We start from the raw sequence: 26,243 nt of genomic DNA, 5'->3' as shown, positions 1-26,243 counted from the left end.
CACAGAAAGGATTGCTGTCTTTCAAGGTTGTGTCTTCCCCTATGTATATGTTTAATATGATATGACTGGACTATAAGGGAATTACTGTAAGAACATATTTGAAGGATAAGTCTACAAATATACTACCTTTTGAATTTTTAGTTCCTGACTGTTACTGAAGAAAACCATGTGGCCTAGATATGTCAGTAAAGGAAAAAAGAGGGAGCCAAACATGTGATGTCATCAGTGATGTCATCAGTGACATGTGTGATGTCATCATTGATGTCCTAGGTGTTAGTTTTAGCAGTGCACGGTGGTGGTCTGAGTTATGGTTGCTTAGCTTACCATAACCAGCGAATTTCAGGGGTTTTTCGGTTTTACTTGTAAGTATAGCGTCCCTTTTTTCACTGATTTTCATAGGTTTTTTAGTAGCGCAACTTAACCATAACATCCCATTAACAAAGTTTTTTAACTGAATGTACATATAAATTACATGGTTATTTTTTTTTAATTGTATTGTTGTTTTACAATATAATATCTTTACAACATTAGTTAAAACATACATTTTTTTTCTTTTTTTAAATAATCATACAAACAGAAATATTGTTATATACATTTCATTTCATGAAAACAAGAACGAAAAGGGCGAAAGGTGAAAGAAAACAAAAGGAAAATGGAAAAAAAGAAAACCATAAGCAAAACATAATATCAAACATTTAAATGTGATAACATATGATTCCAAGCTTCTATTTACAACCATCTAGGCATTTAAAGTTTCCCAAGTTCAACTCTATGGTAGATAAAAGATGAAACAGGTCAATGACCAAAGCTTTGCTATAGCCCCACATACATTGTATCCACAGCAATTCCAAGTGAAGATAACCGCTACATCCACATATTTCCCCAGATATCTTTGCCGTTCCTTTCCAAAATAAGCACAATAGAGCACAAGATGTTTCAGAGTTTCATTTACATTGATTTTACTAAATCTACAGCCCTCTTCAGATTGTAATACGATATGCTGCCAGCTTTTCATGCGGGCTAATGTTGGAAAAAGGTTAAATTTAAATCGCATATACAATGTGCGTATCTCTTGGCAAGGGGCCTGCTTAATATAAGAAAGTAGTGGTTGCTGTTTATGTCAAAATTTTGCATATTCCTTATATGCTGTGTAGTTCCCAATCTCATCAGCTTTAGTTGCCCAATCATGATGGAGCAGTTTCCGCTTCACAGTTTGCGGCCGTTTGATTAGGTCATCTGTGTCCATTGCAATCATTTCCAGTGTCTTTTCAAAAAGTTGTCCAGCAACATAAACAGATTTTGGATTGCCATGCTTTAGCATTGTTCCTAGATCTTCATTAAAGGAATTAGAGACAGGGTCTGACATTTTAGCATGGCTAACCAATTTACGCCAAAGATGTTTAGTGGCTAAGGATGAAAGCCACAGCTCGTGCATAATTATAGAATTTGGTAATGATGTCGGTAGTTGCAGAACTTGATTCCATATTTTTCCTTGTATTTTATTCAAAACTAGCCCAATTTCGATGGAGCATAAGTCTAGGCCATAAATGATAATAGCCTCCACCTTGAGCGTATAAAATTCGATCAATGGAATCAAAGAAGATTGGCAGATGAATATATTAGTTTCATTTGAGCAATTAACAGAGCAGATTTTATTGTAATATCTGTCTGCCAATTAGCAGGAGAATCAGAGACCAAGTTATACCCTAAGTATAATATGCTCAACGCACGAGGGATGGCCAGCCCTTTAATATTCCAATGGTAGCAAATAAACTTTCTCTTATTTGTAAAGACCACTATATTCGATTTTCTTGAATTTAGCTTCAAATTGTGATTGTCACAAAATACAACTAAGGATTCCAATTTATTTTGCAATCCGAATGGAGTCATATCAAATAGAATTAGATCATCTGCAAATGCTAACCAGTCTAAACGAAGATCGCCCAATTTAATCGCAAAGGAGTTACAATTGCTCCATAGGGTAGCACACTCAGTTAGATAAAAATTAAAGAGGGTTGCTGCAAGGTTACATCCTTGTTTAAGTCCTATATGTGTGAGAATAGGAGGAGTTAGAGAACCAATTGTGTCTATTTTAATCCTATAATTTGTGTTAGTATGTAATAGTACTATCATGGCTATGAGTCGTGGTGGTATTAGAAGCTCTTTCATTCTTTGCCATAAAATGTGTCTTATTACTGAATCAAATGCACCAGATATATCCAAGAGAGCCATATAAATCGGACCATGATTTTTCTGTCTAGTGAGCTTTAATAGGTGTGCCAATATAGTGGTGTTTAATTGCTTGCCCATCCCTTTCCGAAACCCTGTTTGAAAACGAGAAAGAATCGTCTGCTTATCAATAAATTCATTTAGGTCTCTGAGGATTAGGGCAGCAAAGATCTTTGCTGAGACATCTATAAGTGCTATAGGTCTACAATTACATGGATCGTTAAGTGAGCCTTTTTTGTGTATAGGAATCACTATAGCCGATAACCAAGAGGACTGTGCACTTTTTGTCTGAAACACACATTCCAGCCGCCTCAATATGATTGCTGCCCAGAACTTTGGGTCATATTTATGACACATGGGGGATGCCATCTGGCCCAGCAGCCTTTGAGGGTTTCAATTTTCTTATTATCTGTTCAATGTCATCCTCACCCCATGGACATTTTGATGGCAGATCTGTCGTAGTAACTAGAGATGGATAGGCTTGTAGAGGCGAGCACATCACGGTTCCAAGAGGTTCCATTAGTTGTGCTACACAAATAATGTGGAGAGCTGCAAGGAGGTGCAGTCTTTCAGAGAGTCCTGGACCTTTTTTCTAACTGAAGTCTTTTCTTGCCTTTCATTGAGGCACTGGGTTTAAAAACCCATTTTGGCCGCGGAGCGGCCGCAGAGAGCTGCAAGGAGATGCAGTCTTGCAGTCTGGCTGCCTGGATGACAGCTCCATTTATCGCCTCCCAAATAAAAGAAACAATGACTAAAAACCACGAGCAAACAGTGATATAAACAAAAAAATCAGTGATGGCCAACGTGATTGTAACAGAGAGTCGGCTGCTGGCAAGAGTGCCTTTGACAAACGACTTTGAAGAAACCGGCCGCTTGTTGGGAAGCGGCTTTCTAACTATGAAAATTTCACCAGAAGCCTTGTCATGAAAGACATCTGAAAACACCTCCCTAAGTGAAACGGCAGACACACACCATGTGTCAAAATCAACGCTTTCACCCCCAATCCCCCCTCTCAGATCCCCCCACAAGCATACCCTACCTGATTATGCTATCGTGCAGTCAGCTGCTGAGCTTGCCGGCAATCGCTCTCCTCGGGAGGCCCACGGGGGCATTTCCAGCCAGAGCGGCGTCTTGCTGGCGGCCGCCCGTGATGCAGTGGGGAGTGCGAATGTGGAGAGATCGCCGGAGGAGGTGACTATACAGATGGGTGAGGTGGAGGAAGCGGTATCGGCCGCACAGCTCCCTGGACTGGGTCTCTCCGGAGATACGGGTGTGGCACGAGCGGTGGAGCCCGAGGAGGAGGGAGATGGATTATCGGCCTGGTGTGTCAGAGCACAGCAGGGACCAAGCTCTGTATACGCCGTGGGAAAGGAGGGGGTGACTGGGCTGGCGAAGGTGACAGTTCGACCCCTGGTGGCACGGTGAAGAGCCAAAACAAAGTCACTAACACAGCCGAAACATCTTCGCATAATTTAACCACAGAAGAGGGTTTCAAAAAAATTCTAGATCATACCTTTTTGATGAAAGAAAAAGGGAACGAACCCCGTCCATTCTGTCAAAAACTGCAAGTTGAAACGGAGGTACACCCAGTGACAGCTAGAGCAGATCTATCAAGCCCTGAATTGAATTTAACAGACATGAGAGAAAATAACTCTCTGAATGGAACTATATCATATTTGGGAGACCAGAATGAGCAAGAAACAGACAATATCACATCCTGAGAGAACATAACTGGGTCAAAATGCACACATATTCAGCAACAGAATTAAAGGGCAAAGACTCGTACCAAAAAGAACGGAATAATTTATCTATTGACCAAAATGACAAAACGAAAGAAGAAAAAACTGTGGAGTTCAAATCAAAGGAAACTCAAAGTAACCAAAACACAAAAAAACAAGGATCCAGCACCACCAACATCATTTCCTCATCAACCCCTAACTTCAAATTACCACTGAAGCTACTGCCGAAAAAAACAGGCAAATTGACACCCCAGACCAACAATCCGATTGGAAGGTTCTTCGAGAAACTAGGAAAAACCCCTATAGTGAATCGATTTGAACTCTCCGATATGGAAATTCTCAAGGGGATTCCACCGTCTCCCCAAAGAAAGCCATCTAAACAACTGGCCTCAGTATATCCTCCTGAAACTGTTGGCTTTTGCCCCAAATACATTGGCATTTTGGTCAAAACGAGACCCCTCAAGTCAAAATATCAGAACCACGGAGCCAACGCTAGTGGTTTAAGATGAGAAGCAACATAACGCATTAGAGAATGAAGTAATACTTAAAGAAGGGGAAAAAAATCAAGAAACAGCACCAAAGTTTAAAACCAATCACGCAAAGAACCACAATGAAGCTAAATTGGCGGAAGTTACCATAAACCAGAAAATAACGACCAAACAAAAATAGATGATTGAAGAAACGAGAAAAAACGTGTTAGATAAAGAAACGATATTGATTGAGGCAAAAAAAAGTCATAAAACCACATTGAAGCCCCACATCATCTACCCAAGAAATCAAGAAGAAGTAAAATTGGCAGAGGCCATACTAAATTACAAAAACATGATCAAACGCAGAGAGCCGACTTCTTGCTCGAAATCTACTTCTCAGCAGAAGTGGACACATTGCGATCACTCTTTTCTACTCCAAACAAAGTTAAAGCGGACCAGGAAACCTCAAAGACAAAAGAAAAAAACTCACCTGGAAAAAAGCTTGACTTGCAACTTGTCATGTCAGCTGTGACAGTCGCCTTAGCACCATTTGGAAAGCTATATGAAACCATCAATGATACGCTAAAAGATCACACCTCAATATTAGCATCTGCAAACTCAAAGCTGACCCATCGAAAAGGATACATATCGGCCTTAGAAGCCTGGAAGGCTAACATAAGAGATCAAGGAACACAGACTGATAAAACTGAAACACAAAAAAATCCTTCAGAACAACAAAAGAATGAGGTGTTTCAGGTCAAGAAAAAATCTGTGAATATTAGCACTCAAACTGATCCGGCTGAAATTCGAGAAAAAAAGAATTACAAAGATTTAACAGAGTCACTAGAGAATCATAGCGAGAGATTGACACCAATTTGCAACAAAGACAAATCTGAAGAGTATTTACGTGAATCAAGTACTACAATAAAATACAAAAGTTTAAAAGACAAGCTGCGCGAAACCAAAATGTCTACAAAAGGTACAATTAAAGACGAACAACTGAAATTGAAAGTACAAAATCCAGCAGTGCACAACAACGTGAAGAACCAACAACAATTGAGACAGTCTTTAACAAACAATCAGTTAATACTGAAAGGAACCCAAAATCCCAAAGTACAACAGACACAGAGGAAACCGGAAAACACAACTAAACCAAACGAACTTATGACAAAGTGGATAACTGTCACAGACAAAAAATCCACAAATATGGAGAACAGTCATAATCAGACGAGTAATAAAAGAGAATCCAACCCAGTGTCGGACGAAAGTACGATTGATATATCCAACATTAGTGTCTACTCTATCGAAAACTCTGAGTCTGAAATACCCCGACCAACGGCAAAAAAAAGAAAAAAGAAAGGTGTCATTTGTGGATAACAAATCTCCAATGAGAAATCCAAAGGAAAATCAACACAAGAAACAAACGACAAACTCAGAAAAAGAGGGAGACAAGCTGAACGATCCAAGCTACAAAAGATATTGGATTACTCCAGAAAGGAAAACGTTGTTCCGATTATCCAATACAAGGATAAATAAAAATGAACATAGACATGGAGCCTACGAGGAACACCGATCAAAGAGTGAAAAAAAAAGAAAATAGGATGAAGGGTTCAAAGAAAAAATGACAAATAGTGATAGACGCCACAGGCAAAATTACTTGACCATCAAATGATCAAACAGAAAGGCGAGTAATACACACGAATAGAGAAGTATCGTTAACCAGATAGATGGTAGCAGACGAAGAGAAAAATCTCCGGAAAACAGAAACAGGCATAATCGAAGATCTTCGTACCAGTCTTCACAGCAAAGCCAAACTCGAACATCAGCGATATTTACTCACAAGAGTAACTTGACACGAACGCTAAAACTCAAAAGATGAGATAGCTCTGGAGAGAAAATTGCGCTAAACAGAAGAGCCACGATGAAGCTCGTTGACAAAATCTCAAAAGGTGATAAAATCAGAAGTGCGGACATAAAAATAGTAGAATTCGCACATAATGGATGCACAGGCTGCATTTTCTTACACATTACGTCCCAAACAGTAAAAAAAACTTGCGCTGTTGATGACAGGGGAACTGTCGAAAAGAGGATACCTCTTACGAGAAACAACATTAGAAGAAAGAGTACACAAGAGCCAAAAACGAGAACAGAACGTTAAAAGATCGCAACCATGAAAAAAACGAAAAAGAAAGTTGGGATTTGATAAAGAAAACCCCAAACACAAAAGACACTATGAGGGAGAAAAGAACACACAACCCAGTATTGGAGAAATACGAATATATGAAAGAAGTTGAAAGATCAGTAATTCGCAGTTCTAAAGACTCAAACTCAACACAGACCATCAGACACGAAGAGAGAGCAAAGTCAAGAGAACATTCTCCTATTAAAAGACATTGGAGCGATGAAGATGGGGACACAGAAAAGATGACAATTAGAAGAACAAAGGGTCCGATCAAGATGCAGGCAGACAGAGGAAAAGAGAGATGTACCGCGAGAGATAAATCCTTGACCCAGGAACAACTCGATCGGTTGAAAAAGACTCAAAAAGATGGGCATGGATCCCCTCGGTGCTGACACGATACACTAGAAAATAGCAACCAACCTGTTTCCTTTCTGGCTGCGCAAGGGAACAAATGAAGAAGAAAATCGCTGTACAGAACATCGAGCAAACCATCACTATCGGATCATGGAATACTAGAGGCCATTCTCACCTCACTCAACCGGGTGAGATAAATTTAGGCTGATTCGACTTAATACATTTGCAAGAAACCTGGCTGTTATTTCCGCCTAGTATGGACGGCTATGAGGTCCAATTGTCTCCAGCTCAAAAAGGAGAAAGAGGTCACCCAATATCAGGCCTTTTAACAGCTGTACGTACAGGTGGATGTTTGCGAATAGTTTACAATCTGGTATCATCCACATTAATCCAAGCAATATTGTTAGAATGGAAGAAAGACGGGAATCTACAGAGATCTTATTCTCCTATTGAACATTTATTGGAATCCTGCTATAATCAAAACAACTGAATTTCTAACCGAGATAGAAAGAACACTAACGGCGGCTACAACAACGTATAACGTGGTCCACATTTTAATATGTGGTGACCTGAACGCCACCTGCCCGGTCTCAGATGATGTAAAAAAGACATTCGGAAACAAAACAAATTCCTGTTCGCAATCGACAGCAAGAGGTCTTGCATGGTCTGAGATGATGGAATCCCGAGACTTGTACAACCTTAATTCCTTAGAAGCAGCCAGACCCAGGATGCCAACATGGGAAAGCGAAGGAAACACAAGCATAATTGACTACATCTTTGCATCTAAGGGATTATATTTACTAATTAAGAGTTTTGAGAGTGAAATCCACTCAGAGTGACCACAACTTATTCAAAGCAACATGGCACGCAACAAAAAGTCTGCCGGTGACAATGGTAAATAAGTTGGAAACAAAATCACAAGGAAACAGGCTGAAAATGACAAGCGAGGCCATAGTTTCCATCACGGCAACTTATAAGATGGAAAAAGATATAAAAACATGAATAACAGCTTAGAAAACTTGGATTACCCCCCGCTTCTCATTCCATATTTAAGACCTAGACATACAAGGAAAGAAGAAAAAAACCCATCTTCATAAATACAATGAAGAACTCTGACTAAAGAAATCTAACTTACGAAAAGTGACAAGGCAGGCTCAGAAAAATCCTACACAAAAAAATATAGACCTGGCAATTAAACAGAAAAAAAGTTACAAATCATGGCTTCAAACAATGCGATGGGAACTATACCAAAAAGACGCAGAGTCCATGCTGAGAGTGGTCTGCAAAAGGAACTCGAACGACTTTTGGACGATAATAAAGACCAAATTATCAGATACAGCAAAAACCACTATCAATAATGTTTATGAAGACAAATGGTTAGAACATTTCAATAACCTATTTAAAGAACCAATGCCAACGGAAAAGACATTAGATAAAGAAGGCACAAGCAAATGGATTGTATGCACTGAGCAGGCAATTCTAGAGAAGATCAATAAGTTGAACAACTCCCGCGCTCCAGGTCCTGATGGAATTTCAAATGTTCACCTCAAACAGGAGGCGGAAACCTGGGCACGTTAATAACAGAAATCTTTAGAAGATGCAGGATAACAAGATCTATTCCTGCAACATGGAAAACAGCAAACATCGTCCCAATTTATAAGAAAGGTCCGAGGGACGACCCAAGAAACTACAGACCTATCGCACTACTGGACGTGCTGGAAAAACTTTTCAGATCCTTGGTGTTGGATAAATTCCAGGAATGGCAGAAGGAGGCAAAGACAGCGTACCCATTACAATCAGGGTTTGTAAAGAACAGACACTTCGGTCAATATCATGATGTTCAGCATCTTGAAGGCTAGAGTTTTTGAGGGTCATCCAACAATCTTCATAGCCTCGATCAACTTGGTACAAGCGTTCGACCGTGTAAACAGGGGAAAACTATGGAGAAAACTGGAAAAACAAAAATGTCCAACGTCACTCCTAGAACCTGCCAAAGCCTTGTACAGTGATACCTCAATGAGAGTGTGCCTGAACGAAGTAGGTTTGTTGTCAAAAACTATAAAACAGCCAAAAAGTGACACGACTGCTCTATGCGGATGACATTTTATTGCTGGACCAAACGGCCATCGGCCTTCAGCGGCAACCAAACAGTCTCATAATTTACTTGAAGAAAAACGATTTAGATCTAAATACAACAAAAACCAAAATTATGATCCTGGAAAAATCATCAAAACCAATTAAAAGATCTCAATGGTTCGCAAACTCAGAAAAATTGGAGGCAGTGAAAAGTTTTACATACCTGGGGGTGAAAATATCTCGCAGCCAAATAGAAATATCAATGCAACAGCATCTCATCATCAAGACAAAAACACTCGCAGCACAAGCATTACCTTTGGAAAGAAAATTTGGCAAATTCACAATTCTCATAATAATAACATTTTTCTAGGTGAAAGCCACTCCAGCAGTAACCTATGGGGCAGAAGCAATGGTACATCTTCCAATGACACTGTGGACAAAATTGGAAGGCGTTTTTTGTCGTAAAGTGTTACGATTACCAAACTCTATTCCTACAGCAGTCAACCGAAGAGAACTGAGCCTTCAATCACTAAAATCGGTGGTAGTGAGAAATAGTTTACTATTTCTGGGAAAAATCCTAAGGAGTCCGCGGCCCAAAATTCTGGACATCATATATAAAGAAATGAAGAGTAAAAAAAACCTAATGATGACGACGTGGTATAATAATCTACTAGAACAATCAGAAAAAATCAGATGCTCCGAATGGGACATAGAACGCATTCCAGGGAAAATAAAGAAAAAGCTAAAAACCTATGACTGGATCGAGACCATAGAAAAAGCAGAGAAGCATACATCTTTGACCCACCACATAATTAACACACACAGGATTGACGAGGTAAGAAATTACCTAATAAAATTTACAGATAAACGTCTACGCACAACTTTCCTAAGAGCACGCTTGAACATCTTGAAGACGAAAGAAATTCTATTTCTTAGAAAGCAGTCGCAAGATAAAGGATGTCAATACTGTAACATTTTGGAGATCGAAACAGTGTGACACCTACTTCTTCACTGTCCGGGTACAGACAAATCCAAAACAACTTACCTGCGACCACATAGACTAAAACATCTTACCACGAGCGAAGAAGACTGGTGGAACAAGTTAATGAGTGGAGAATCCACCACTTTGACCAGGGCAACAGCCAAGTTTCTTGAAAGCCTGTATTTGGAAGACAAATCAGTTGGGAATAAATAGAAAATTGTTGGTTTTAAAGAAGGAAAAGTACACACGGAAGAGAATTCTAGAGACATAAGCAAACTAGAGGAAACTACATTTTCCTTCAAGCCTCTAGGGAAGAGAACGATTTTGTAAAAATTGTAATACAATTAAATACAAAAAAAAATAGATGGATAGTCTCTAAATTTCTGGGGCAGTGCATATTTGTTCTGGTATACTTCTATCCAGACCTTCCCACTCACAGCCGGACACAAGGTCGACATTCCTTTCAATAGCGGATCTCTCAACGTCACCCAAACATCTCTTGTATTTTTGGCAATCAAATTTAGAATAATTTTTTGGTTAGATTTAATATATTTATCAAACTTTAGTTGTTTAATATCATGTTTGTATCTTATCATAATTGCCTTTTTTTCTAACACATAGGTGGTACCACCATTCGGGTGTTTTAGCAAATTACGATTTTCTATGTTTTTCTGCTTTTTTCAAAGCGCTATTGCAGCATTGTAGGTTCCGCTATGATGGATTTGTTTCTCCATTTTTTTTGGGTGTGCCAGCACTTCAATATGCCTGCGTATCATGGTGTCATTCTGCAATTCACAAATCTTAGCTTCTATAATTGACATCGATTGATAATTTATTTTAATAATATCCCTGTTAACCAGAAAGTTCAACTGCCTATATCAACTTGCATTCCATTTAATAGCTAATGCCTGCCGATCTGTTTCTATTAAGGACAGGGCGGCTAAAGAGTTGTATATTGGAAGAGTATATTCAAGACAACACTCCAAGATGCAATGATCACTTAGGTGGGACTGTATGATGTTACATAAGGATGATGAGTTAGCTAGGTATCCAGACATCACAATGTAATCATGTAACCATAGTTGTCCCCTTTGGTGTGAGGACATGGCATATAGGTAATTTGATGTTTCAGCCCCCTCAATACTCACACTCAGATTGGAGTTAAAGTCACCACCTATAATGATTTGCACTTTAGGAGAATCTGCAATCGCCTCTAGCATTACATGATTTAGTTTATCAATTATGCTACATATGGTAGTTACATTGGGATTCCAGTAAAGCGAAATAAGAAGCATATGTGAATCCATTAAAGTACTTGGTGTAACTTCAATTGCTAGTATATCTGTAGATGTAAATACTTGGCGTGCCTTAACGCAGTAGATATGGTTTATAAATATGGCAAGCCCACCAGATGGACGCCCGAACAAGCCTCTCACAGCATATGCACAAAAAGCCATGTAGCCTTCTAGATAAATATTCTGAAGTACCATGGTTTCTTGTACTATAATTATTGCAGGTAATTTTGTATGCTCAAGCTTTTGAAACCATACCTTCAAGTTCTTAAATCCACAACAATTCCATGATTTTTCTTTTCCTGGCAACTCACCAATTAAAGTTTACATTAGAGGTTCGAGCCATCCGGCATGTTTAGCTGGAGTAAGTGCCAATGGTTAGATATAATCTTCTTAATTTTATTATGTTGTGTGTTATCCCTAGGGAGGTTCTTCTGAGAAAGGACATTAAAGAAAGAAAGTTGAGAGAGGACCAAATAGTCTGTGCCCTTACGTATAACACACAACATAATAAAATTAAGAAGATTATATCTAACCATTGGCACTTACTTAAGCTAAACATGTCGGATTTACCTAAACCCATTTATGCTTTTAAAAGGGACAGGAATATCAAAAATTGGGTCTCTAAGGCTGATAGAAATCAGGTACAAGACAGTCAACGCACCATCACTGCCACTTGGGGTATGCCCCCTATTGTCGGGCATTACCCGTGCGGTACTTGTTCCAATTGCTCCAGCACTTCCGCTACTGCTACTATTAATATTCATGAAAGGGATTGGAAGCTGAGGCATCATACCACCTACCTCAGTACTAATGTAATTTATGCAATCATATGCCCTTGTAGAAAGGCGTACATTGGTAAGACGTTGAGAGCGGTTAAATTATGCATAAGTGAGCATAAGTCCATAATCAGAACTGGACAGTTAAATGCCCCTTTAGTTACGCATTTTGCTGAGCTGATTCATGGGCCAGAGGACCTTAAATGGTGGGCTGTTGAAAAGGTGTTTGGTACAGATATCGCCAATGTTGCGGCACACCTTTCCCAGAAGGAACAGTGGTGGATATACCACACTAACAGTTTAAATAGGGGTTTGAATCAACAAGAGGAGTGGAACTGAACCCTCTATGTATGCATGTTCGAACTCTTGAAGTTTAGAATTTTTGAATTTCTGAATTTTTGAATTTCTGAGCTTTGAATTTTGCATCCCCTAGGCATTTCAGTAGAACCATTAGGTTTTAGGAGGTATTGTATCCTTGGTTCGGTGGAGGCTTCCCGCTCTCTGTGAATATTTGATTCTGCCATTTGGGGCCACCCCAGGGCAGTTTGCTATCATTTATTCTCCAGTAACAGGAACAGTAATGAGAACGCTACGTTTGAGCAAGGCCCCTTGTTTCCTAGCTTTAGTCCTTTGTTTATCTCTGAGATAGACGGGCGAAATGAAATAAAAGAGGGACTTTCGGTCCAGACCATCCGGTCTCTTGTTTCGGATGCTCACGCCATCGGCATCGACTTCGGGACGTATAATGGAAAGTAAGTTGTTTGGTTTAGAGTGATCATGTACTCAACTATGAGTTTTTATGTAAGTGAGGTAGCTGATTCGGCTTGTTTATTCTTAGAATGTTATAGGAGCATACACACGCCTTGATCCGGGAGGTGCACAGCGCGTTCTCTCCCCCCCATTTTTCGTAAAAGGTAAGGGGAACGTGTCGGTGTGTTCGCACTTTTGAAAATGTCAGACTTATGTATGCGAAGAAGGGCCTCTTATCTTATCTTATTTTATTTTGTTTATTTCCAAATCGTTACAGGAGCGAATGTATGCCCTGACCTTGGAGGAGTCAAGGACCTTTTCTCCCCTCCCACGTTTCATAATTAATGCCGCACCCTGTAGGGTAGCACACAGGAGGCAGTGGTGCACAGCCCAAGGAGATCACGGTAGAGATTACTTTCCACTTACATCATTGAGATCAAGTGTGCTAGAAGGAAATCATTCAGAACAAAGGTATATCTCTTGCAAATCTGTATTGTAGTTCTTGAGACGGTCTGTTATATCCATTTCTTTCATGGAGGCCTTTTGATTTTGTTTTTGTTTTTCTCACAGATTAGTTTAACTTCCTGGAGAACTAACACCTTAGATACACATTAGAGGCTACGGGAATACAAGCCTTTTGGTGAACCTAATTGGGTTTGCAGATAGGAATTTCACTGAATTCAAACAGAAGCATGTGACTTGGGGGATATGGTTATAGCAATGTTTTATATGTAAATCAAAATAAAATGAAAATAATTATTTGATTCTTATAAACTTTCTGTCCTCCTTCTTTAGTGGCCATCGCTACCCTGGTACCATTATTTGTTCTACCTTGTGACAATTTGTGCCACTGATTCTGATTGCACTCTTATTTTTTCATGTATGCTTGCAAATTGATTCTCTCGTACATCAGCGCTCAGTTCACTTTGGCATGGTGGTGCCTGATATTCAACAAAACTAATTGCATCTTCCATCGAGCAATACATAGATAAGTCATGACCAAGCATTTCAAAATCTTTTTCATGCTTCCATATTAGCGAGGCAATTATTGTAGACTGATATTTACAAATGATACAACAATTGGGCACATAGGTGAGTCTGATCCAATCAATATCATTAGACACCAGGTTGCGCAGGGCTGGTATTTGATGGAACACTTTCATTAATGATGCTCGATTTAAATTGGGTCAACCGTCCAACCCATCACTAATTTCATTTCCGGGGATACCGCTTTATAAACTGGCACTCTACCTATTCCCTGTGCATCAAAATTTGAAGTAATGTTGATAGAGTACTCGTTTTCCCAAACATCTAAAGGAGCAGGAGTCACCTGTATGTTAGTAACTCCAGAAACCAGTGTGGTCACCTTTTCTTTGTCCTCATTTAGTGCTTGGCTTTGCTCATTACTGTTTGATTCCTTAATAATTAAATCGGTACTTTCAATGTTAATCACTGGACCTTGGGATTGTTGAGTTAAAGATGTTATTTTCTTATCCATTTTTTCAAAAAATGCTGTAGCCGTGTTTGTATAAGAAGCGGGGTGGATATTACACCAGCCTCATTAGGTTGTTCTAAAGTGTGTTCCCCACACCCCTGTTCTTGTTTCTTATTTAGCTCCTTCAACAACTCTGATGCTGGATTCGCCTTATCATTACTCTCATTAACTCCCAAATGTGCCTGACTTTCTATGTTTAATTGAGTTAAATCGATGATCATTTCATCCTTTTGTTTGATATCTGTTTTTTTTATCTGTCTTTTCTACTATAGACATTTTGTTTTGTTTTTTTTATTAGTGTTAGTTGTTATGATGGGCTCCATATGTGTATTAGCAATTCGTGCACCTATCTGTGCCTGTCTTTTCTTCGCTCTAGCATAGAGTTTTTCTGCTTGGTGTGACATGAAGAAAGTAGACTGATTTTCGTTTCAATCTTCTGCCACAGCGTCAATGGGAGAGTATGCCTTCAAGTTAGGACCCATATCTAGGTCAATCAAGTCTGTGACAGCCGAAGGACTATCAGGACTGGTTTTCTCTGCGAGTAACTTGGGTTTCTCCTGCCCAGCCTGTTCTCCACACACAACCTCAACAGGCACTAGATTTGCAGCCAGCAGTATCTTTTCTAGAACTAAAATTCTCTCATGTTGGAGTTTAGCAATTTCTGCATACGGTGGAAGCTGGTTCATTCTGTGTTCATTCACGCTCATGCCTGTATCTATTTCTAAGGTATCAGATTTACCCCAGTAATTAGTTTGAGTAGATTGTGACTTTACTAGAGGCACTTTTGAGGATCTACTACTCTTACAGGCTCCACCAACTTGTACCCGTGCCTTGATTTACCACTAAAAGCTTGCTCTGCCCAAAAGGTGGGGCATTTTTCCTGTGCCATCAAGAAACCCTCTACGCTACTCAGTCTAGGAGCCATTTCTGCAGTTGCTGAACTCAGGGCACCAATTGCTCCATGTGTATATTCGTGCCGTTGTCCAGCAAGTTCAGAATTCTTGATAGCACAGGAACATTTTGTAGCTCTTGTTGGTTAAGGTCCACCAATGTGTCTTCAAGAGGGAAGAGCGGTAATGATGAATTTGGGTGGCGTGATATTTCGGAGACCCGTTGGGTAGGAGTGGATCAGATCCTAGAACTGGTGAGTGCAGGTAAGTTATATCAATTGGATTACTCGTGAGCCATGTGCAGGGGAGCTAGCATTTTGTTTTGTCTCTTTTGGCTCCCAACCTATGTCGTTTTTTCTTGTATCTTTTAATTGGCTCAAGTTGGCTTCAATAGCTGCATGGAAGTGCACTTGTTCCCTAGGTCCACGTGAGCTTGCTGCCGGGGTTGATGGGCCATTAGATAGGCACATTCTACTATGTAATTCAGCAAGAACCACTGGAGCAAGCAGTGAGGTGTCAGCCATAGGTATGCTCTATCCATCGCTTATCGCACCCAGTAGCGAGCTATCAGTGATGGGTATATTGCACATGGGGTTCAATGGATAGGTGAAACGACCATTGCTCTCCTTATGAATTTGTGCTAGAATATCTATTTTGTCTTTGTTTAATACGGTTTGTAAATTCTCCAGCACAGGCAGAATTATCTTTGAGGTAAATGTACCTGGAGATCTCCCTTTTTTTTGGTTTGATTTATAATTTCTTGAGATACCTCTTCTTCTGACATGTTCCCCTCACTTAGCATAGAGGGGGACTCGTTTAAACACCTTTTCCCGTTATGCAACTTTTTGACCATATGATAAATCCTGTGGCTAAGAGTACCTCGTACTTCAAACTGAGCACCTACTAGCTAATCGCAAGGAGTTATCTTTGGTGTTTTAAGTGGCGTGTGCCTCCCCCATCCAGCCGAACAATTAGGCAGTAGGACACTTATAACTGCCCTCCCACCCGGAGGGCGAGACAACACACTTGCCACACTTTAAATATTGTAATTACCAACAGGTCACTAAGACCAACACCCGCTTCAGATACTGTGCTAATATCTGGTAATAAACATAAAACATTACCTCTGCAATTCCGTGCCCCGCACCGCTCACCGTGAACAGTACTAGGTGTACTTGCTGGGTGCACGCGCGGGTGCGCTGTTGCATTGAGTTTTATTCTGAATGAAGCGGGACGTACGTGCCAGGAGGGTGGAGTCAGCATGTAACCTTTATACGAAATGAGGAGAAATACTTCAATAAACGTTTGAAAATGTTACAGGCACGGCAAGCTGTTTAATGCTTAGGGGCAACGTACACAACTAAGCTAACGTGCACAACGTGCACCAAGAGTCACCTTTTTCAGTTTTGATCGTCCAGGCAGGGCAGTGTTACTTCAAAAGACGTCCTCTCCGTGAACAAACACCAGCGCTGCGATAGGCAGGCAGCCACGGAGCGTTCCCAGCTCCAGTCACTAAACGTTCAAAGTCAGACGTGCAAAGTCCACACGAGCTCAGACCGCCGGCACAGTAAACAGTACTTGGTGTACTTGCTGGGTGCGCGCACTGGTGCGCTGTTGCGTGGAGTTTTATTCTGAATGAAGCGGGACATGCGCGCCAGGAGGGCGGAGTCAGCGTGACAACCTTTTTCAGTTTTGCTCGTCCAGTCAGGGCAGTGTTACTTCAAAAGACGTCCTCTCAGTGAACAAACACTATTGCTGCGATAGGCAGGCAGTCACGGAGCGTTCCCAGCTCCATTCACGAAACGTTCATAGTCAGACGTGGCATGTCCACACGAGCTCAGACCACCGGCACAGTAAACAGTACTTGTTGTACTTGCTGGGTGCATGGTTATTAATATCAAGAAAACTACAATTTCCTACCTTTCAAAGTCGATTTTAAATCAAAAGCTAAATTGGTATATTGATAACACTAAGTTGTTTGTGCTGAAGACATTTACTTATTTGGTCTTCCTTATTAGTAATAAAACAAAGAAATACATGTATTTCTCTGTATTTTCGAATGAATGTCTGTCCACTACATATCATTTAATTGGTGGTCTGGGTATGGGGAACTCTGTCAAGGGAAAAGGAAGTGCTTTTGTTAGCATTTATTTAAGAAAATAAACTGAAATGTGTGCAATTGAAATGTTCCTTTCATATTACTTCAGGTATTGATTATTATCGGATGTTATATATTTTCTTTTTATTGTGATACAAAAAATATGTTTTCTTGCAGACAGGTTCAAGTAATAAAATGTGCATTCGAAACACATGAATTAGATTGACATATAAGTACTAGATTATTTGTATTCAGCTATTTGGCACAAAATAAATAACTGATAAATAAATACGGATTTGATTTGATTTGAACTGTTTAAATAGGTTCCAAAAATGTACAATAGTCCAAATAATTGAGAACAATTATGAAATATATACTTTTTATAACACACTAACACACTGTCAAATCCAAAGAGGTGGATTAGGATAACAACAAAAAATATTTTGATCAAATCCTTTTACAAAAGTGTATCACGTGCCCTCATACCTCAAGCTCACCTCCATGCATTCCAGACACCAACACACCACCCACAAGGACACCAACATACATGCATCCACGCACAAGCGCATATACCACACTCTCAGGTCCATGCACGCAACTACACAGATACGCCAACAAGCATGCATCCAGATTCTCACTCACCCTCTTAATTATGGCACTGATCCTATTGCTTGTGTCTCCGGTGGTACAAGGGCACCAGGTGGACCAGTAAGCATGTGCTCACCAGCATCTCCTTGGCACTGCTATGTTTCTTGGGCCACCTATGCATGGTGACGGGGCTTCCAGGTTCTACACATGCACATTTTGGACAGTATGCTCCAGTTGCCTTGGCAACGAAAGGCACTATATCTCATTTTCAAGCCTTCCGGCCTATTTAAACCCTCATTTTCTTTTTAAGTGCGCACCTTAACATGCTTAGTCAGTATTTTGTGCTAGGATGATATCCTGGATTGTTCACCTCGCTCACCCTTGCCCATCCGAACTTGGTTGCATCCCATTCTTTTATGTACACCTTGCCTGCTTTGTCCACCTCCAGCTGTAAGCTTTCCTCTTCTTATATCTTTTGTCATCCTTCTCTGGATCCCTGGTCACTGCTCCCTAGACCTTTATTTTACCAGCCTGGACCTTCCTGATCCGCCCCTGTCCTGCCCAGAGTACTGGCCACAACCTACTTGAATCACCATTCATTTGGTCAAGCTGGCTTGGCCTGCTCAATCCCCATGTTGGGTCCAGCTTTCTTGCCCTGCACACACCAGCCTTTGCGTCCAGCTGTTACACGATCACCACGCTTCACCTCTGAATGTTCACAATGTCCTGACATCATGTAAATTCAGGGAAAACCTCTACATGGTAGGGGCAGTTGGGACAGCAGCATCAGGTTTCCGACTTCATGGGCGTGTTGAGACGATTCTCCGCTCCACACAACATCCAAGCAGGTGTACAGTCAGGAACACTCACAATGTACTGGAAATGAGACTAATGTACTGAGTGCAGATGTGATGCTTTCTTTGACAAAGTGGAATAGAGAGAGTAGCAGAAGCAGACCCTGTTGTGCTGATGCCTGCAAGCCATAAGTACCCGAGTCCAGTGCATTGTTATAATTCTAGTTTTACAAAGGTAGCGGGCGCCCCTCTCTCGCAAGAACAGACATGATAACCTGTTCAGTGGTTATTAACCACTTGAGAGTTCGCAGCCACTGCTTTTACTCACTGTGCCTTTCACAGATGGGTAATATCCATTTGCATATCAGTCTTTGTCCTGCCCAGGGGCAGTCCAGCACCGAAATACAATGGCAATTCCAATCTGATCGAGAGTACCACCAGCAACCCCATACACGTGTTTCACCCTTGTTGGGGATCATCAGTGAGGTGAAGCTGATGCCTCTCTAAGCACAGTGAGAGGGAGACCACGTCTGGTTGCCCCCAGGAGACCTAGGGTTACCAATCCCAGGTTCCTTTAAAAATAGTTTTACAAAGGTAGCGGGCGCCCCTCTCTCGCAAGAACAGACATGATAACCTGTTCAGTGGTTATTAACCACTTGAGAGTTCGCAGCCACTGCTTTTACTCACTGTGCCTTTCACAGATGGGTAATATCCATTTGCATATCAGTCTTTGTCCTGCCCAGGGGCAGTCCAGCACCGAAATACAATGGCAATTCCAATCTGAACGAGAGTACCACCAGCAACCCCATACACGTGTTTCACCCTTGTTGGGGATCATCAGTGAGGTGAAGCTGATGCCTCTCTAAGCACAGTGAGAGGGAGACCACGTCTGGTTGCCCCCAGGAGACCTAGGGTTACCAATCCCAGGTTCCTTTAAAAATAGTTTTACAAAGGTAGCGGGCGCCCCTCTCTCGCAAGAACAGACATGATAACCTGTTCAGTGGTTATTAACCACTTGAGAGTTCGCAGCCACTGCTTTTACTCACTGTGCCTTTCACAGATGGGTAATATCCATTTGCATATCAGTCTTTGTCCTGCCCAGGGGCAGTCCAGCACCGAAATACAATGGCAATTCCAATCTGAACGAGAGTACCACCAGCAACCCCATACACGTGTTTCACCCTTGTTGGGGATCATCAGTGAGGTGAAGCTGATGCCTCTCTAAGCACAGTGAGAGGGAGACCACGTCTGGTTGCCCCCAGGAGACCTAGGGTTACCAATCCCAGGTTCCTTTAAAAATAGTTTTACAAAGGTAGCGGGCGCCCCTCTCTCGCAAGAACAGACATGATAACCTGTTCAGTGGTTATTAACCACTTGAGAGTTCGCAGCCACTGCTTTTACTCACTGTGCCTTTCACAGATGGGTAATATCCATTTGCATATCAGTCTTTGTCCTGCCCAGGGGCAGTCCAGCACCGAAATACAATGGCAATTCCAATCTGAACGAGAGTACCACCAGCAACCCCATACACGTGTTTCACCCTTGTTGGGGATCATCAGTGAGGTGAAGCTGATGCCTCTCTAAGCACAGTGAGAGGGAGACCACGTCTGGTTGCCCCCAGGAGACCTAGGGTTACCAATCCCAGGTTCCTTTAAAAATAGTTTTACAAAGGTAGCGGGCGCCCCTCTCTCGCAAGAACAGACATGATAACCTGTTCAGTGGTTATTAACCACTTGAGAGTTCGCAGCCACTGCTTTTACTCACTGTGCCTTTCACAGATGGGTAATATCCATTTGCATATCAGTCTTTGTCCTGCCCAGGGGCAGTCCAGCACCGAAATACAATGGCAATTCCAATCTGAACGAGAGTACCACCAGCAACCCCATACACGTGTTTCACCCTTGTTGGGGATCATCAGTGAGGTGAAGCTGATGCCTCTCTAAGCACAGTGAGAGGGAGACCACGTCTGGTTGCCCCCAGGAGACCTAGGGTTACCAATCCCAGGTTCCTTTAAAAATAGTTTTACAAAGGTAGCGGGCGCCCCTCTCTCGCAAGAACAGACATGATAACCTGTTCAGTGGTTATTAACCACTTGAGAGTTCGCAGCCACTGCTTTTACTCACTGTGCCTTTCACAGATGGGTAATATCCATTTGCATATCAGTCTTTGTCCTGCCCAGGGGCAGTCCAGCACCGAAATACAATGGCAATTCCAATCTGAACGAGAGTACCACCAGCAACCCCATACACGTGTTTCACCCTTGTTGGGGATCATCAGTGAGGTGAAGCTGATGCCTCTCTAAGCACAGTGAGAGGGAGACCACGTCTGGTTGCCCCCAGGAGACCTAGGGTTACCAATCCCAGGTTCCTTTAAAAATAGTTTTACAAAGGTAGCGGGCGCCCCTCTCTCGCAAGAACAGACATGATAACCTGTTCAGTGGTTATTAACCACTTGAGAGTTCGCAGCCACTGCTTTTACTCACTGTGCCTTTCACAGATGGGTAATATCCATTTGCATATCAGTCTTTGTCCTGCCCAGGGGCAGTCCAGCACCGAAATACAATGGCAATTCCAATCTGAACGAGAGTACCACCAGCAACCCCATACACGTGTTTCACCCTTGTTGGGGATCATCAGTGAGGTGAAGCTGATGCCTCTCTAAGCACAGTGAGAGGGAGACCACGTCTGGTTGCCCCCAGGAGACCTAGGGTTACCAATCCCAGGTTCCTTTAAAAATAGTTTTACAAAGGTAGCGGGCGCCCCTCTCTCGCAAGAACAGACATGATAACCTGTTCAGTGGTTATTAACCACTTGAGAGTTCGCAGCCACTGCTTTTACTCACTGTGCCTTTCACAGATGGGTAATATCCATTTGCATATCAGTCTTTGTCCTGCCCAGTTATAATTCTAGGTGGGTAGTGCCAGAGAGAACCTTCGTTGTGTGTTTCAACCAAAAGACAAAGGCAAAGATATATCAGTTGGCGTTAGTGCTGCGAGTAGCAAGGTGGCTGCTTGTGTGCAGGAGTGTGTGATGTGGCTGGAGAAGTGTGAACTGATCTTGCTCTCTTAGTGTGGTGTCCTTGTAGTCAGTTGCTGCTATTTGAGGGTCTATTGTGTGACTAGTGAAAGGTGGAGAGAGAAGAATGGTGGAGAAAGAGGAACACCAACTGATGGTCTGGCCTTGTTTGGGTATTTTGTTAGTTTCTCTTAAAAAGGTTTAATTTTCTCTTTTAGTTTGAAAGGCGAAGAGGCTCCAGTATTTTGCAACACAGAATGCTTGCTGCTGATTATTCTACTGTACATGGATACCAACATTTTTCATGCATAATGTGGAGGTGAGTTTCAGTATGTCAATATTGGATGGAGAGAGTGTGTGGAGCTGGTATCCTAGGGGTGTGTGGAGTCCCCCGCCACATTTTCCAGGACATTAAAACTGTAAAAAATGCACATGCGGAGATTGACTCAAATGTACTTAAATGTACTCGTGAACGAAGGATAGCACAGGGGCAAGACACTGGTCTTGGAAGCCAGACCACGCAGAGCAACATAGGCTCACATCCCGAAATCAGCGCTTAATAAACAAACTCAAGTACGGTATTAAGCGTGTTATAAAAAATCAATTAAATTATGTATTTGGACTTATATGTAAGTGGGCCTGCAATTATATTGAAAGGTTTTAGGGAGACCAACCCAATATAGTTTGATTTCCGACATAGTGTTTTGCTGAAGAATCGTGATATGTTTATGACATTTTAGTTTTCTTCTAACCAAATTTACAGAGAGTGGGTGACCCTTGGTGGAGTATTTTGTGTGATGTTCTGATGCCTCTGTCAGTTATACAAACAAATGTGAGGGGGAATTCTCAGAAATGTGCTAATTCCCACCACCTTAGAGACCCCAGCAACTTTGCTGGATTTTGAGAACTTACATGTATTTAACCTGGAGAGAGTGAAACCCTTTTTCCCACTCTCTCATGTATTTTAATGTGATTTTGAACTTTGTGTTTCTTTTGGTTGTGGAGTCTGACAAATTCCATAGGCATCATCCTTTACATTGGGTCACACAGCACCATCAGTGCAGTGGCCCAGGGAAGTCTTTCAGATTTCCCAAAGGTTTAAATATCTTCTCTTGGATAAACTACTGTTTGCAAGACCAGTAAAGTAAAATTAACTTTACTTACATTTGTAACTTTCCAGACCCAGCACACACTATCTTACAATAGGGTACTGGAGGGGTTACCTAGTAACCCCTTTGTCTAGCTGCTCATGTAAAAATGTTTATGTTACCCTTTCCTCACTGAATGGCTGGTGGCAGTAGTTTCGTTTTAACTACCGTGGTGTGCATTTACTGCGGGCTGCAGCTACAGTAAAGCACCCAAGAGTGCCATTTTTGTCAAAACTTCTTTGTGGAAAGGTTTTTCTTGAGATTTAATCTGCGTGCCAACCATTGTTTGCTTTGCCTTTGGCGGGATTCACGAGTGAAGCCCGCCTCTGGCTCCATGGTGTCTGGGGTAGGCAAGAAGTGAGGGAGGTGCCCCAAACTTCCTGGGCTTAGTCTCCTAGGAGACCCAAATGCACTCTGTGGTGATTTGCCGGCTGACTGTCCGGCAAAAACAGCCACCCTGCTGGGTGATTGACAGATAGGCTGGAATTAATTTGAGAGAACTGAAGAAAAGGCGAGGAGTTTGGCTTGGAAGGCAAAGTCGACCACTGGACGAAGGAACCGATGAAGAACTTGAAGTGGACGACTGCTGCAACTCCTGGACCATTGGTTTTCCCGGTGAAGCCCTGCTGCGGTGCCAAAACACCAAGTTTGCATCAAAAGAGAAGCCACTGCAAGGATGACTTCTCCTCTTGAGTTGGTGGGACCAATCAACTCCAAAGTAAGCCACCTGGACATCCATCTCGAAGCTGGTTGATTTTGCACAGAGTGGCTGCTGGAAACCGTATAGCCAAGGAGAGGAACACCAGATTGTGTGCGTGGCTTTTAAGCTGGCCAGGAGCTCCAGGAAGATCATCCGGACTCCCAAGAAGCAGGAATGACCCTTAACAGAGTGCAGGACCCCAGAAGCAAGTCCATCTCGACAGCCAGGAACCGCGGTGTTGCTATTTGCAGTAGACGCGAGGAGCTGAAACACTGAACAGCCACTAAAAGTGAAGTTTGCCGGTTGCAAGTTTTGACTGTCCCATTGCATTGCTGGAGTCTCTAGACTTCCTCCCTCTTGTCCCCACGACTGAGGCCCAGGAACAGTGAGACCTGCAGAGCTGCACAGTAACAGGAGTCATCTGCTGCATCTTTTCTTAATTTTAAAGGTACTGTACAAAGTCGGAGTGAACTGCTGTAGAGTTGCTTGCATCTTCTACCACTCACAAGTCTAATCAGCTTGTGGCCCTATATTTGATTCGTCTTTTCGTCAAAGACTTCTAAAACATTGTGCAAAGACGTTTCCATTTACCTACCAAAGGTGCATCATCCTATACAAGACTTTTTCCCATTGACTTTGGCTCAGCCTATTGTACTGAATGACTGTTTCTGAGGGAATCCAAAATGATTTGCCTACTTAAGAATATTTGTGGTTTCTTGTATGTTCGAAATAATATTTTTCTTTTGACTTATCATATGATCCAAAATGCAACCGTGATATATTAATGTCCCCAGCACACTAGCAATTGAAGTCTTCTGACGGTGTAGGTAGTGTCTGTGGGCCATCCTAAAGGGATATCTACTGATTTAGAGATATTAAGTGTGTGTATATTTCATGATGTGGATTTGAGTGTTACTATTATATTGCTCCCTTCTGAAGAAGGCTAATTCCAACTGACTGATAAATACATGAATATTTGTTTATTCAAGTAACCTTGAGTGTAAGAGTTTATTTGAATACTTGTAGCTGCAACTCTCTGTGTAACTCCACTACAGCTCACATTGACCCATCTTGAGATAAGCCTGGCTGCTCAACATGCTACCAAAACTGTGTAGTATAAGCTTATACCAAAGGTTGGGTTTCCTACACCTGTAGTCAGAGTTGTGTGTAGTGTTCCCAGAGCCACCTACTGCATACAAACTTTGCCTAACAACAAAAAACATATATATATATATATATACACAAAAAACATCAAAATGAAATAATAAACTTAAGAGAATGTTTGAAAAATAGTCAAAGTATGTTTTATTAAAAACTCATCAAAACTTGAAATAAGATCCAACATGTGCAAAATTACAATAATGTACCTCAAGTAAGGACATCACAGGCTAGAATGTCCAATCCTCACACATTGAAATACATACAATAACACCATCCTGCTCCATTTATCCACAAACATATATCTGAAACCTGGCTGCACGTAGCCTCATGCCCCACCCTTTCACTTGTGTTGCCTCTACATTACACTATCTTCCTTAAAGATAGCTCTGATGGAAGAGGGGGTGGAGTGGCCATCATAGAAAAAGAGTTCATCACCATTAGAGAAACTAACACAAACATCATCCACACAGGGGAAATATTAACAATCAAACTATTTAGAAATGATACTTCACTTTGGTCATTTAGGAAAAACCTTAAAACCTTACTATTCAGGTCCGACCTACAGAACAGCATGTAAATGCACCTACCTGCAGAACTACAAGTACAAGTATCATCAATTAAGTGTAAGCATATTCTTAAGACCTTATTGCCCAGATGGTGCTAACCCGTTTTGAAGTTAGCATGTATATATGTTTGTGTAACATACCTGTGTCCCAACTTTGCAAATGTATCTACGCGAAGTGCCAAAAACTGTAACCATATTCTTATGACTTAGTGCCTAGATGCCTCTGGGTTTTGTGCGCTCTACAAATATACCAAATAAATAAATAAATAAATAAATAAATAAATAAATAAATAAATAAATAAATAAATAAATTAATAAACTCACTCTATCACACACACAGCAACTTCCACCTTATCTACCGGCCTCCAGGCCCCCTATGCACTTTTGAGTATGACATTGCCCCCATCCTCTCTGCTACCTCTAAGCGTACTTCAAAAATCATAATCATTGGTGACTTAATACCTAGGTTTCAATGATCACACTGATGCCAACAGCTGCACCATCTCCAACGTTCTTGAAATTGAAGGTTTTACACAACTCATTATGAATTCCACCCACAAAAGGGCTGAATCCTAGACTGGATCGCCAACTACAACTGTGGCATTTCTATTTTGGATAGAGCATAACATAGAGCATAACATTATCATCTTCCAGCTACCTAGACCTCAGACACAGCACACCAAGCGTCCCATGCTGCCTGCAGCACCCACAACACGTGGCAGAAAAATAACCCCAGCCAATATCCTGCCCTTTATTATACCTCTCTGTTAGCAAATGAACCCATTTAGTGACGCCAACACACTGGTCCTCAATTACAACCACACCCTGACACTAGCCATGGAAACAGTAGCCCCACTTACCAATCGCAAAGCCAAACCAAATGCACACATCAACAGTTGGTTTACCCCTGATCTGGAAACACTCCGCACATCCAAAT

Source organism: Ambystoma mexicanum, chromosome 3p (genome assembly GCF_040938575.1).
Source record: "Ambystoma mexicanum isolate Mex_15411 chromosome 3p, UKY_AmexF1_1, whole genome shotgun sequence".
NCBI classification, from domain to species: domain Eukaryota; kingdom Metazoa; phylum Chordata; class Amphibia; order Caudata; family Ambystomatidae; genus Ambystoma; species Ambystoma mexicanum.
Note: the sequence above shows the minus strand (reverse complement) of the source record.